The sequence below is a fragment of the Tachyglossus aculeatus genome (assembly GCF_015852505.1).
Source record: "Tachyglossus aculeatus isolate mTacAcu1 chromosome 12 unlocalized genomic scaffold, mTacAcu1.pri SUPER_6_unloc_2, whole genome shotgun sequence".
NCBI classification, from domain to species: domain Eukaryota; kingdom Metazoa; phylum Chordata; class Mammalia; order Monotremata; family Tachyglossidae; genus Tachyglossus; species Tachyglossus aculeatus.
This window is the reverse complement of record NW_024044829.1, coordinates 8,273,600-8,283,860: the sequence shown is the minus strand read 5'-3', so window position 1 is coordinate 8,283,860 and position 10,261 is coordinate 8,273,600. Positions and strand designations below refer to the sequence as shown.

At 47.4% G+C, this 10,261-nt stretch overlaps 1 non-coding gene and 1 pseudogene across 1 annotated transcript; both read left to right on the top strand.

The window, feature by feature from the left end:
- Positions 1 to 2,009: 2,009 nt before the first annotated feature.
- LOC119921512 lies at positions 2,010 to 2,147 on the top strand. The gene has a single exon (XR_005448546.1). It is a non-coding gene; the product is annotated as a small nucleolar RNA SNORA7 (small nucleolar RNA).
- Positions 2,148 to 2,787: 640 nt separating this feature from the next.
- Positions 2,788 to 9,799, top strand: LOC119921332 (annotated as a pseudogene).
- Positions 9,800 to 10,261: the final 462 nt, after the last annotated feature.

Here is a 10,261-nt window from a genome sequence, read left to right as displayed (position 1 = left end):
AGTGCTTGTGGGGCTGGGGTGAGGGAGAGCAAAGGGAGCAAATCGGGGCATTGCAGAAGAGAGTGGGAGATGAGGAAAAGGGGGGCTTAGTCTGAGAAGGCTTCTGGGAAGAAAGATAATTGCTCTCCCCCACTTCAAAGCCTTATTGAAAGCACATCTTGTCCAAGGAGCTTTCCCTGATTCATTCATTCATTCATTCAATCGTACTTATTAAGCCCTAACTTTGTGCAGAGCACTGTACTAAGCGCTTGGGAAGTACAAGTTGGCATCAAGTTAGTCCCAACCCACTAAGCCCTCCTCTCCTCTTCTCCCACTCCCTTTTACATCACCCTGACTTGCTCCTTTTATTCATACTCCCTCTCCCCCCCCAAAGCATATATGTGTAAATCTGTAGTTTATATATGTATTTATTTATATTAATGTCTATCGACCCCTCTAATAATGGAATTCATTACGTGCTTACTATGTGCCAGCCACTGTACTAAGCAGTGGAGTGGATACAAGCAAATTGACTTGGACACAGTCCCTATCCCATGTGGGGCTTACAGTATCAATTCCCAAAGCAATCCCCATTTTACAGATGAGGTAACTGAGGCCCAGAGAAGTGAAGTGATTTTCCCAAGTTCACACAGCAGACAGGTAGTGGAACTAGGATTAGAACCCATGACTTTCTGACTCCCAGCCCATGCTCTATCCATTATACCATCCTGGTTCTCTATTTGTCAATCTATTTACTCTCACTATACTGTGAGCTCATTGTGGGCAGGGAATGTGTATGTTTGTTGTTGGTGTAGTGTACTCTCCCAAGTGCTTAGTACAGTGCTTTGCACATAGTAAGTGTTCAATAAATATGATTGAATCAATGAATGAATACATAAATGTTATGGGGTTAAGGAAGAGATGAGTAAAGGGGGAAAACCAGGGTAACACAGAAGAGAGTGAGAAAAGAATAAATGTGGGCCTAGTCAGGGAACGCCTCTTGGAGATGTGCCTTCAGTAGAGCTTTGAAGGTGGAGAGAGCAATTGTCTGTCATGTGAAGAGGAGGCATGTTCCAGGCCAGAGGCAGGATAATAAGAATAATGATGGCATTTATTAAGCGCTTACTATGTGCAAAGCACTGTTGTAAGCGCTGGGGAGGTTACAAGGTGATCAGATTGTCCCACAGGGGGCTCACAGTATTAATTCCCATTCTACATTTGAGGTAGCTAAGGCACAGAGAAGTTAACTGAGTAGCCCAAAGTCACACAGCTGAAAATTGGCAGACCGGGGATATGAACCCAAGACCTCTGACTCCAAATCCTGTGCTCTTTCCACTGAGCCACACTGCTTCTCCTAAATGCTGGTACTCCCCCTTTTAGACTGTGAGCCCACTGTTGGGTAGGGACTGTCTCTATGTGATGCCAATTTGTACTTCCCAAGCGCTTAGTACAGTGCTCTGCACATAGTAATCGCTCAATAAATACGATTGATTGGTACATCCCTAAACATTGAGATGTTTTAATAAGGGCAACCAGCAATCAATAAATCGATGGTGTATATTGAGCACTTACTCCATGCAGCACTAAGCACTAAGTACTAATCACTTGGGAGAATACAATAAAATAGAGTTGGTAAGAAGATTATTTGCCCAGAAGAAGCTTACTGTCTAGAAGGGAAGAGGGGCATTAACATAATAAATAAGTAAATAACCACACAGTTCCCTTTGCCACAAGTGGAGACTATTTTCATCTACCTCACCGCTAATTTCTCACCCACTTCCTACCACTGGCCTGGAATCTCTCCCTCTTTGTATCCAACAGATGATTATTCTCTCACTCTCAAAGCCTTATTGAAGGCAAATCTTCTCCATGAGCCCTTTCTGAACTAGGCCCTAATTTCCTCTTCTTCCACTACCTTCCCTATCACCCTTGTACTGGGATTTTCACCCTATACTAACCCCATCAGTCCCAAAGCACCTATTTACTTATCCATAATTTATTCATTTATATTGTTATTGCATTAATGGACCCCTCTCTCAGGGTCGCACCCGGAGAGTTTCCAGTACTCTACCAGTCTCGACTATGGGAGAGAGAGTCAATCAGAAGCATACCCATTCTATTCTTAGCTTGGGCAGTGGCTAGTAATTGGAAGGCAATCTGCTACAAGTTAAAACTCAACTGCGCTGGGCAGCAGCAGCATTGGAGATAATCGAGGGCAGCGACTCAAGTTGACTGCGTGGAAGAAGGCAATGGCAAACTACTTCTATATTTTTACGAAGAACACTCCGTGGATCCACTACCAGAACGATTCCAGATGGAGGTGGGGCATTCTGGAAGAGATGTGTCCGTGGTGTCGCTATGGGTCAGAGAAACTCTCCATCTAATGGCAAATCTGCTTCTGTCCTTTTGGTCTAGGAATATCCATCATCCATTTCTCAGCTTTGTGGGAAATTTCCCATCCTGGTGATTTGCTCAGTGAATGTACCAAATACCAAATGGAGATCGCAGAAGATATGGGAATTGATTTCTGATCTCTCACAGATGTCTGGGAATTAAAATTGAACAGGATGTTAAGTCATTGCAGAAGCCAGATTTCAGAATAGGTTAAACTTATGCTGAAGAGCATTAAATGCGCGGCCCTGCTGCTCCCGGAAAGATCTTTCTCCTCAGAGCACCGCCATAGGAGCCTGGGATCCCGATCCTGAGATGCCCGCTCACCACCACACCGGGCGGCCCTGCTGCTCCCGATAGGATCCTCACCTCAGGGCGCTGCCAGAAGCGCCACCATAAGTGCCCGGGATTCCGATCATGAGAGGGCCCCCCCGCCCGCCATCACACCGCGCGGCCCTGGCCGCTCCTGGAAGGATCCCCTCCTCTGGACACCACCGCGAGGGCCAGTGCTCCCCCTCCCTCTCTCCCTCCCTCCGTCCATCTCATCGTCGCCCATGCCCCACGGCCGAGCTTCTGGCCGTCCCCCACCCGGACATCTGCATCCCCGCCCGAGGACACCGAGGTCCCTGGGCTAGGCCCCCACCCCACCATCATCCTAGACTCACAACTCGAAGCTACCTCCACTCTGTCCAAGTAGCCAACTGGGATCGTGGGACGTTGTGTCCCCCTGCTTGATCGTGATACACTGTGTGCCCTGCTTCCATTCCCCCCCAACACATAAGAGACCTTCATTGAAGAGCCCCCTCCCCCCCCCCCCTTCCCGGTACAAACCTGACTTATTCCCCACCTGATCCCCTCCCCGGGGAAAAAGGCCCTTGATATCACCGATTTACTTTAACAACAACCTCATTTGCACCTAGTCAGCCCACCCATGCTATTCAGCTGTTCATTCCTCTCCTCAGGGATCTCCTCTCCCATGACCCCCCCCCTTAACAGTTCTACCCTACTGCAGAACTGCCATCCATAGGACTCCATCCTCCACCTCAGAGACATTTTTGCCAAGAGCCTCTGGATTCTTCTTGCCATTAGCCTTTTCGATTTGATTTGATTTGACTGACCCATGGGCAATTCATCCTTCTGCTTTGGGCATCATCTGCTTGTTTTATGGTTGCTTCTGCATGTTAATTGTTAACTTCTCTCTATGATGTCATCGTCTGCTTATTTTATTATTCCCATCGAATGTCAATTGTTAATGGCTCTCAATGATGTCATCGCCTGCTTATTTCATTGCCATTGCATGTTAATTGTTAACTGCTCACTGTGATGCCATCATCTGCGTATTTATTTCCATTACATATCAGTTGTTAACTACTCTCTATGATGTCATCATCTGCTCATTTTATTATTGCTATTGCTTGACACCTGTCCATATGTTTTGTTTTGTTGTCTGTGTCCCCATTCTAGACTGTGAGCCTGTTGTTGGGTACGGACCATCTCTATATGTTCCAAACTTGTACTTCCCAAGCGCTTAGTACAGTGTTCTCCACACAGTAAGCTCTCAATAAGTACGATTGAATGAATGAATGAATGAATTGTTAACTACTGTCTGTGATGTCATCATCTACTTAATTTATTATTGCTACTGCGTGTTAATCAACATGAACTATCAATTCTCCTGATCCCAACTGCCGGTCCCATTCCTCGCCTTCTCCTTCCCCTCTCCCACCCAGCTTTTCCCTCCCTTTTCCCTGCCCCCACCCCTTCCCCTCACCCACTCCCTCTGTACCAGCGCCAACCTTCAACCCATCCCTTCCACCCCCCTCCCTTCCCTCCTCCCCGCCCCCACCCCATCCCAGTTCTCCTTTCTCATCACCACCGCTCTTCCCCCTCTCCCTGCCCAGGCCACCACCAACTCATTCCAATCCAAACCATCCCCACCCTTCGCACCCCTCGCACCCTTCCCCCTCCCTCCATAGCTGCTGCCAAGTGTGGCCTTTGGGACCCCCACTCCATTATAGGTAAACTCCCTTTCATCCTGGACCTATTCCCTCACAATAACTGAAACATGGCTCACTCCGGATGACATAGTCTCTTCTGCTGGTCTCTCCAGCGGAGGCCTCTTCATTTTCTTCCACTCCCCAAGACTCACCGGAAAAGGAGGAGGAGGAGCCCACCCCGCACCCTCCACTCCTCTGCTGCTAATCTCCTCACCGTACCTCGTTCTCGCCTGTCCCGCCATCGACCCCCGACCCACGTTATCCCCCGGGCCTGGAATGCCCTCCCTCTGACCATCCGCCAAGCTAGCTCTCTTCCTCCCTTCAAGGCCCTACTGAGGGCTCACCTCCTCCAGGAGGCCTTCCCAGATAGAGTCCCTTCCTTCCTCTCCTCCTCGTCCCGCTCTCCATCCCCCCAACGTACCTCCTTCCCTTCCCCACAGCACCTGTATATATGTATATATGTTTGTACATATTTATTACTCTATTTATTTATTTATTTATTTTACTTGTACATATCTATGGTATTTATTTTATTTTGTTAGTATGTTTGGTTTTGTTCTCTGTCTCCCCCTTTTAGACTGTGAGTCCACTGTTGGGTAGGGACTGTCTCTATATGTTGCCAACTTGTACTTCCCAAGCGCTTAGTACAGTGCTCTGCACACAGTAAGCGCTCAATAAATACGATTGATGATGATGAGGTGTCAGCTTCCGTCTCGCTCCCCAATTTCGCTTCACACTATCATTCCTCCCACTTCCCTTTCCTCCCCCTCCTTTGAAGCCCATATTATTTGCCTCTACCACCCCCTCCAGATTCTTGTAGCCATCACCTACCGCCCCCCAGACCCACCTCTAACTTTTTAAACGATTTTGACCCCTTTCTCACCTTCCTTCTCTCCTTTTCCATGCCCACTCTGATCCTCAGAGACTTCAACATCCACATTGTTGTCCCTGTTGACTCCTCTGCCGCCCACCTTCTATCTCACCTTGACTCTGCCAACCTCCTGCTCCACCCCACCTTGCCCACTCACCTACTTGGTCACACCCTCTACCTCATGATCTCCTACCGCTGCACTGTCTCCACCCTCACCAACTCTGAAATTCCTATCTCTGATCATAACGTTCTCACCCGCCCCCTCACTCACACTCCTCCGCCTGTAAATCTATATTACTACCCCACAGAGACCTTCGCTCTCTCGACCCCACCCATATTTCTCAGGGCATCACACCTCACCTCGCCTCCCTATCCTCTCTACACAATCTTGATGATAACATTACTCCTCTCAACTCTACCCTTTCTACTCATCTAGAGTCGCTCGCTCCTCTTTCCCTTTGCCGCTCTCGTACCACTAACCCACAGCCTTGGATCACTGACACTGTGACACTGTCCACCTCCTTCGCTCTTATGCTTGAGCTGCTGAACGATGCTGGCAAAAGACTAAACACCAAGCCAACCTGGTTCACATCAAGTTTATTCTTTCGTGCCTTAACTCTGCCCTCTCCTCTGTCAGGCAAAACTATTTCTCCACCCTTCTTGACACTCATGCTCATCATCCCCTTCAACTCTTCCATAAATTTAACTTCCTTCTCAGGCCCCCTGTTCCTCCCTCTCCTCCATCACTCACCCCCAACTATCTGGCATCCTACTTCATTAGTAAAATTAACTCCATCAGGTCTGAGCACCCCAAAGTCACCCCTCTCCCTTCTCCATTCCCCCAGTTCTCAACTCTCTCCACTACTCTTCCATCCTTCCCAGCAGTATCTTCAGATGACATCTCCTCCCTCCTCTCAAGTGCTACTCCATCCACCTGTGCTTCAGACCCCGTACCCGCTCATTTTTTGAAGTCTCTTGCCCCTTCCCTCCTAGCCTTCTTAACTTCCATCTTCAACCACTCGCTCTCCACTTATTCCTTCCCCTCTGCCTTCAAACATTCCCACGTCTCCCCATCTTGAAAAAATCTCTTGACCCCATCTCCCCTTCTAGTTATCGCCCTATATCCTTCTTACGCTTCCTTTCCAAACTCCTAGAACGAGTCATCTACACCCACTGCCTCAAATTCCTCAATGCCAACTCTCTCCTTGACTCTCTCCAATCTGGCTTCCGTCCCCTACACTACCCTGAAACTGCCCTCTCAAAGGTCAGCAATGACCTCCATCTTTCCAGGTCCAACGGCTCCTACTCTATCCCAATCCTCTTCGACCTCTCAGCTGCCTTCGACACTGTGGATCACTCCCGTCTTCTCAACACGCTATCCAACTTTGGCTTCACAGACTCCTGGTTCTCCTCATCTCTCCGGACGTTCATTCTCAGTCTCCTTTGCGGGCTCCTCATCCCCCTCCCACCCCCTTACTGTAGGGGTTCCTAAAGGGTCAGTTCTTGGTCCCCTTCTGTTCTCTCTACACTCACTCCCTTGGTGAACTCATTCACACTCAAGGCTTCAACTATCATCTCTACACTGTTGACACCCAAATCTACATCTCTGCCCCTGTTCTCTCTCCCTCCCTCCAGGCTCGTATCTCCTCCTGCCTTCAGGACATCTCCATCTGGATGTCTGCCCACCATCTAAAACTCAATATGTCCAAGACTGAACTCCTTATCTTCCCTCCCAAACCCTGCCCTCTCCCTGACTTTCCCATAGTAGACAGTAGATGGCACTACCATCCTTCCCATCTCACAAACCCGCAACATTGGTGTCATCCTCGGCTCCGCTCTCTCGTTCACCCCACACCACCAACAAAACCTGCAGGTATCACCCTAACATTGCCAAGTTCCGTCCTTTCATCTCCATCCAAACCACTATCTTGCTGGTTCAATCTCTCATCGTATCCTGACTGGATTACCGCATCAGCCTCCTCTCTGATCTCCCATCCTCCTCTATCTCCCCACTTCAGTCTATACTTCACTCTGCTGCCCGGATTATCTTTGTGCAGAAACGCTCTGGGCATGTTCCTCCCCTCCTCAAAATTCTCCAATTTTGTCAACCAAAATTGTCAACTGTCAACCTACGAATCAAGCAAAAACTCCTCACTCTCAGCTTCAAGGCCCTCCATCACCTCGCTCCCTCCTATATCACCTCCCTTCTCTCCTTCTACAGCCTAGCCTGCACTCTCTGCTCCTCTGATGCCAACTTCCTCACTGTACCTCATTATTGCCTGTCCCGCCATTCGACCTTTGGCCCACGTCTTTACTCAGGCCTGTAATGCCCTCCCTCCACTCATCCGACAAGCTACTCTCTTCCTTCCTTCAAAGCCCTACTGAGCACTCACCTCCTCTGGGAGGCCTTCCCCTTACCAGACTGAGTACCGTTTTTTCTCTTCTCCTCCCCATCCGGCCGCCCTACCTCCTTCTTCTCCCCACAACACTTTTATATATTTGTACAGATTTATTACTCTATTTTATTTTGTTAATCATCATCAATCGTATTTATTGAGCTCTTACTGTGTGCAGAGCACTGTACTAAGCGCTTGAGAAGTACAAATTGACAACATATAGAAACAGTCCCTACTCAACAGTGGGCTCACAGTCGAAAACGGGGAGACAAAACCAAACATACTAACAAAATAAAATAAATAGAATAGATATGTACAAGTAAAATAAATAAATAAATAGAGTAATAAATATGCACAAACATATATACATATATGCAGGTGCTGTGGTGAAGGGAAGAAGGTAAGATGGGGGGATGGAGAGGGGGACGAGGGAGAGAGGAAGGAAGGGGCTCAGTCTGGGAAGGCCTCCTGGAGGAGGTGAGCTCTCAGTAGGGCCTTGAAGGGAGGAAGAGAGCTAGCTTGGCGGATGTGCAGAGGGAGGGCATTCCCGGCCCGGGGGATGACGTGGGCCGGGGGTCGATGGCGGGATAGGCAAGAACGAGTTACGGTGAGGAGATTAGTGGCAGAGGAGCGGAGGGTGCGGGGTGGGCTGTAGAAGGAGAGAAGGGAGGTGAGGTAGGAGGGGGCGAGGTGATGGACAGCCTTGAAGCCCAGGGTGAGGAGTTTCTGCCTGATGCGCAGATTGATTGGTAGCCACTGGAGATTTTTGAGGAGGGGAGTAATATGCCCAGAGCGTTTCTGGACAAAGATAATCTGGGCAGCAGCATGAGGTATGGATTGAAGTGGGGAGAGACACGAGGATGGGAGATCAGAGAGAAGGCTGATACAGTAGTCCAGACGGGATAGGATGAGAGCTTGAATGAGCAGGGTAGCAGTATGGATGGAGAGGAAAGGGCAGATCTTGGCAATGTGATGAGCATATAGCTTTAATTCTATTTGTTCTGGCGATTTTGACAACTGTCTACATGTTTTGTTTTCTTGTTTGTCTTCCCCTTCTTGACAGTGAGCCCGTTGGTGGGTAGGGACCGTCTCTGTATGTTGCCGACTTGTACTTCCCAAGCGCTTAGTACAGTGCTCTGAACACAGTAAGCACTCAATAAATAAGATTGAACGAATGAATGAATTAACGTAACATTTGCCTTCGTGTTTTCATACTTGAAATGATGAGGGGAACCAGAGTGCTGTGAAGTCAGTGATTTCATTCTCCTCGGTTTTTCCAACTTTCCCAAACTGCAATTTCTTCTGTTTGTGGTATTTTTAATCATTTACTTAATTTTCTTGGTAGGAAACATGGTCATTTATTCATCATCACCCTGGAACAGTCTTCACATTCCTATGTACTTATTCCGGAGGACCTTGTCCATCTTAGAAACTTGCTTCAGTGGAATGATTGTCCCTAAAATGCTTGTGATTCTTTCAGTGGATCACAAAACCATTTCATTTGCTGGCTGTGCGGTGTAAATGTATTTCATTCTATTCCTAGAGATTACGGAATGCTTTCTCCTATGCACAATGGCATATGATCCCTATGTGGACATCTGTAATCACCTGCATTACTACTTCCTTATGAGTAAAGCAGTTGTCACCAAGCTCACAGTGGGTTCTGTAATTTCCGGGTCAGTTATTGGCATGATTCAAACTCCTTGGGTATTTAGCTTTCCGTTTTGTGGCCGCAATAAAATTAAACTCCTTTCTGTGAAACTACCCCGATACTGGAGCTGGTGTCTGCAGACACCTTCCTCTTTGAAATCTATGCCTGTATAGGCACCATTTCAGGGGTTATGCTTTCTTTCCTGATGATTCCTCTGTCCTACACTCGCATTCTGTACACTATTCTGAAAATGTCTTCGACAGCAGGAAGACGAAAAGCCTTCTCCACCTGTGCTCCTCATCTGACTTCTGTAACCCTATTCTATGGCCCAGCTAATCTCACCTACTTGTAGCCAAAGACCGGTTACACTGCACAGAGCAGGGAATTGCTCTCTCTGGCATATGTTCTACTCACACCTCTGCTAAACCCTCTCATCTACAGTTTGAGAAACAGTGAGATGAAAGTTGTACTGAAGAAAATATTGAGAAGAAAACTGTGTTCCCCAAAATTGTAGACATGTTCATGGTTTGCCATAGAAAATGTCTTTTTGCAGAATATGGGGAGTCTACTGTGAGGTAGAGATGGAGAGTTCAGTTGGCATTGTTTAGCCTAAAATGTGAATGGGTAAGCACATGCGATTAATTCCACACTGTAAATTAAAATTTACAACAAATCTCTATAAGAATATTTTTTGGGAATATTGCTAAGTTTATTTTTACATTCCAGTAGATGGAGGTGAAAAAGATTGTTTAAACTTCCTGAATGAGGAATTATGATCCGGGAGTTGGAGCAGGAGGGAAAGGGTAGTGAATTTGAGTTAGAGATTAAAGCTGTCTGAAGCTTTTTCTTTCTTGGCAATCAGCAGACCCTCTTTGAAGTTTTTGTTAGTCACCAGGCCATAATTAGCAGCCATATTTAATAATAATGATTGCATTTATTAAGTGCTTACTAGTGTAAAGCACTGTTATAAGCGCTT